Consider the following 4888-nt stretch of genomic DNA (forward strand, 5'->3'; position numbering starts at 1 on the left):
ATCCGGGCGGCAAGGAGACTGAACCCTCGCCAGGCAAGGTGGGCCATGTTCTTTACCCGTTTTGTTTTCACTCTGTCCTACAGACCAGGTTCCCAGAACCCGGATGTATGACACAGAGGAGCGGTCCATGGATCACACTCCCACACTTCCGGCCTCTTGCCTGGTGGCACCGGTGGTGTGAGAGCTGGACGTGGACATTGAGCGGGAGATACGCACAGAGCCCACTCCCCCCCAGTGTCCAGCAGTGTGTCTGTCGTTCCGTCTGCTGTCCGCGACCGTTTGATCTATTGGGCCCACACGTCACCCTCCTCTGGTCATCCTGGCATCGGTTGGACGGTGCATTGCCTTAGTGGGAAGTACTGCTGGTCCACCTTGGCCAAGGACGTGAGGGTTTATGTTTCCTCCTGCTCGGTGTGTGCGCCCAGTGTAAGGCTCCCAGGCACCTGCCCAGAGGGAAGTTTACAACCCCTACCCGTTCCACAACGGATGTGGTCGCACCTGTCGGTGGACTTCCTGACGGATCTTCCTCCCTCACAGGGCAACACCACGATCCTGGTTGTTGTGGATCGGTTTTCTAAGTCCCTGCCGTCTCCTCCCTTTGCCCGATCTCCCTACGGCGCTACAGACTGCAGAGGCCCTGTTCACTCATGTCTTCCGGCACAACGGAGTGTCTGATCGGGGTCCCCAGTTCACGTCCAGGGTCTGGAGGGCATTCATGGAACGTCTGGGGGTCTAGGTCAGCCTCACCTCAGGTTTTAACCCCGAGAGTAACGGGCAGGTGGAGAGAGTAAACCAGGATGTGGGTAGGTTTCTGCGGTCATATTTCCAGGACCGGCCGGGGGAGTGGGCGGCGTTCATCCCCTGGGTAGAGATGACCCAAAACTCACTCCGCCACTCATCTACTAACCTCTCCCCCTTCCAGTGTGTACTGGGGTGTCAGCTGGTTCTGGCACCTTGGCATCAGAGCCAGATCGAGGCTCCTGTGATGGAGGAATGGCTTAAGTACTCGGAGTTGACCTGGGATGCCGCCCATGTGCACCTGCAACGGGCCTTTAGGCGGCAGAAGGCAAGCGCTGACCGCCACCACAGTGAGGACCCTGTGTTCGCACCGGGGGACCGGGTCTGGCTCTCGACACGAAATATGCCCCTATGCCTGCCCTGCCGAAAGCTGGGCCCACGTTTTGTGAGGCCATTCAAAGTCCAGAGGAGACTGAACGAGGTATGCTACAGGTTACAGCTTCCCCTAGATTACGGTATTAATCCCTCGTTCCATGTGTCTCTCCTCAGGCCGGTGGTGACTGGTCCACTCCAGGAGTCTGAGGTGCAGGAGGTTCCTCCGCCCCCTTTGGACATCGAGGGGGCCCCAGCGTATGCTGTTCGAGCCATCCTGGACTCGAGGTGTTGGGCAAGGGGCCTTCGGTACCTCGTGGAGTGGAAGGGGTAATGTCCGGAGGAGAGATGCTGGGTGCCGGAAGAGGACGTCTTGGACCCTTCGTTGCTGCGGGAGTTCCACCATCTCCATCCGGGGGGGTACTGTCACGACTTCTGCCGAAGTCGGTCCCTCTCCTTGTTCGGGCGGCGTTCGGCGGTCAATGTCACCGCCCTTCTAGCCATCGCCGATCCACTTTTCATTTTTCCATTTTGTTTTGTCTTTGTCTTACACACCTGGTTTCATTCGCCCAATTACTTGTTCATTATTTAACCCTCTGTTCCCCCATGTTTGTTTGTGAGTGATTGTTTGTTTTGTAATACGGTCCGTTATTGTGGGCTCTAATTTATTGTGTTGTATTTTGTGACTACTTGAGTGAATACGTTTATTACTCATATCTGCTGTCCTGCGCCTGACTCCTCTACACCAGCTACACACAGGCATTATTTCACACACACAACAACCTATTCCTTGCCTTTTACTGCCAGTTGTATGATGATTTGAAAACACATGCTTCTTGGCTGTGTGTGGTACAGTATGTGAGGCAGAAGTTTCCAGTGCTCTGAATGGATTAGCCCTCACATATGTGCATGGTGGAGCCCCAGAGACAGAGGAGGCAGCATGGAGCCAATCCCGCTGAACTCCTGTCCTGTCTCAGGCCCGCGGCTCTCATGTGTGAAAAATACAGCGTATGGAGGCAGTCGACTGAAAAGCCTACCAGGTGCTTGAGCAAAGATGACACAGATCTCTGTTTCTGTCCCAGACATAGGGAACTGAAGTAAGCTACTTACAGGAATTCTTCATTGTTTTGACATCACATCAAACTTAATTATAAGAAATATAAACAAAAAATACTTGCGTTTGTTGTTATGCATTTAATTGAATCGTATCAAGCCAGTGCAGTACATCACTATTCTGCAGAGTCAAGGGTTTCATTTTCAGATCACATCTCCAAGTACCCAAGCAGTGCTGTGAGTTCTGCAGACTGAATCAGGTTGAAACGAGACATACGCAAAGTGTGTATTGATCCATGTGATACTGCTCCTATAACAACACGTTGGCTGTGTTTTCTTCAGGGCTGCTACTGTAATTGGTAAGTGCATTAGTACAATTGTACATATCAACGGCTAATACGTGTATATGCACTTTGAGAAAGCTGCATAACAGAGGGCTTTAGCATCTAAATGAACTGTAAGACCATACACACTGTAGTGTTGATTGTGTTCTTTCATAATGGAAAGGCATTAGGTGTAGTTTACAGATGCTTTGCTCATAGTGGCACAAGCTTGGATACTGGATCCTGGACAGCGGACACACCACTGCAATATGACCTCACTAGCCAGACACATATCACTGTACAGGGACAGAGCAAATCTCAGTCCTTTTCTCTAATGTTTCTGAGACAGAATGTGTGAATGAGACCATTCATGTGATTCAGGTCTGTCTGTGTGCAGCTTGGAAGAGTTCAGAGTCGGACAACGGTGACCCTGTGACTTCAGCACTGTCAGCGGGAGATGAACGTGTTCGATGGTTACCGTCCAAAAGTAGGGCCAGACGTGTCTGTACTTCTCAATAAAGAGGGATGGCTGAATGTGTGTGGCCTTTCATTGAATATTTCATTGAGGTCAATGGCAAACCGCAGTCATTCCTGAATACATTGAGCAACAGGAGAAGGCACTGAGGCTGCAGACTGGACAGTTGATCAGCTTTGTTGTGTGACTAGAAATCTAAATGCACAATTTAAAATTGAAATCTAAAGTTATCTAAATGTGAGACTTCACAAACTGGGATTTATTTTTAGCAGTGATAAATCTGAAACTCAGTTCTCACACACTTAAATACATTTTCTCTGATTCAACACTCTAATATTGTTACAATGGTTCCTTTGACAATAGAAGCGCAGAGGGAGAATATATGCCTGTCCTAGTTTTACTTCTGTGTAAATTGTATTGATATTTTCAACTGTGAATGGATTTTATTCCTCCCAGTTAACGAGCGTTGCACCCACGTAGTGTTCCACAGCTGCCATCAGCTGTGACACTCCAAAGGAGCAGAGGGAGAGACATGTTCAAATGAATTAATGGGAAGTTCTGCATTGGAGAGAGAGTGTTTTTCATTATTTTTCTGTCACTGGTCACCACAAAGTCATTCTCTATGATTAACAGCCAAATGGCAGAGGTACAAAGCACCGGAACTATCCATTTCAAAGACAGTTCAAATAGTGTTACCACACAATAAAACATAAGCATTCATTAATATGCAAATTAAGAAGTTCTCTGTAGGAACCACAGTAGTCCGTTTGTTGCCGGTGGTTGTTTGTCTCTAGTCTTACTGTTGACATCACAAAAATGTTCTACTTCATATTCATCATCTCCAGCACCACCCCAACATCACCATATGTGAAAAAGGGTGTGTTTCTATGTTTTGTAGTACAAAAGATAGAGAAAGATAAGTGTTTCCAATGACATCATCAACCAATTAGCAGGCAATGCCTACTCACAATTGTTAAGTTTCCCTTTAAGTGACATCATGTACTTCTTTGGATCATCCCAGTAATGTCGGTCTTTCACTTTTGGTAACACTTTATTTTATAAACTCTTCATAATGTACACCTTAATATTTAGAGTTACCATGTAAGTTAAAAACAAAACTGTAGGTCTTAGTACGTTATGGCATGTATTTTTTTAAAGTCAGCCTAAATTTCAAATGCACTTTTTCAATCAAATCAGTAGTGCAATGAGCAGGCTGTATACTTGGCATCTCTTACTTATTGTTTTGCTCACTGGGTTACTTGAGGTATTCATATTTGTATTTAGCCCCGGAGAGTACCTAGTAGGCATTGTTCAAGTGCCTTCCTTGACATTGTGTAAAGTCTGCTAATTAGGTGCAAAAAAAAGGAACTTAATTAGAAGCTACATATCTACAGATGTAACCTCAATAACGAACAAAAACAAATTACATTGCTAATGGTTATCCAAAAACTCAAAATGTTTAAAAAACGCTGATAACATCCCTGACACTCAACATAGATTTTAGTCTAACCACCAGTTCCTGTGTTCCTTCCCTGCATCGATTACTTTACCTCCGAAAGAAAGGCAGTCTATTAAGCTCAGTATTGCTCAGTGCATAGATAGGTAAGTATTCATCTCCCACAGATCATTAATAAGTGGGACTCAAGTGGCAGAGCTGAAACCCTGCAGCTATGACTGTGCGCACGTAATATCTTCATCAGGTCCCCTCATCTGCATACAATCAAACTGTGCAGCCAGCCATTAAGAAGTGGAGGATGAGGACATAACAGAACCCCAATGAAGAGTATGCGATCCGAATGACCAGATGGGAAATGAATCAGTCTGTCACCGGTTTGGAGAGTCTTGTCAGTTTTTTTCCTATATAAACTTTTTCCCACTCTTTTGAAAACTCTCAAAGCTGGAAACTCTGGATCCTCTGTATAGGGAT

This window comes from Oncorhynchus nerka, linkage group LG26 (genome assembly GCF_034236695.1).
Source record: "Oncorhynchus nerka isolate Pitt River linkage group LG26, Oner_Uvic_2.0, whole genome shotgun sequence".
Taxonomy (NCBI): domain Eukaryota; kingdom Metazoa; phylum Chordata; class Actinopteri; order Salmoniformes; family Salmonidae; genus Oncorhynchus; species Oncorhynchus nerka.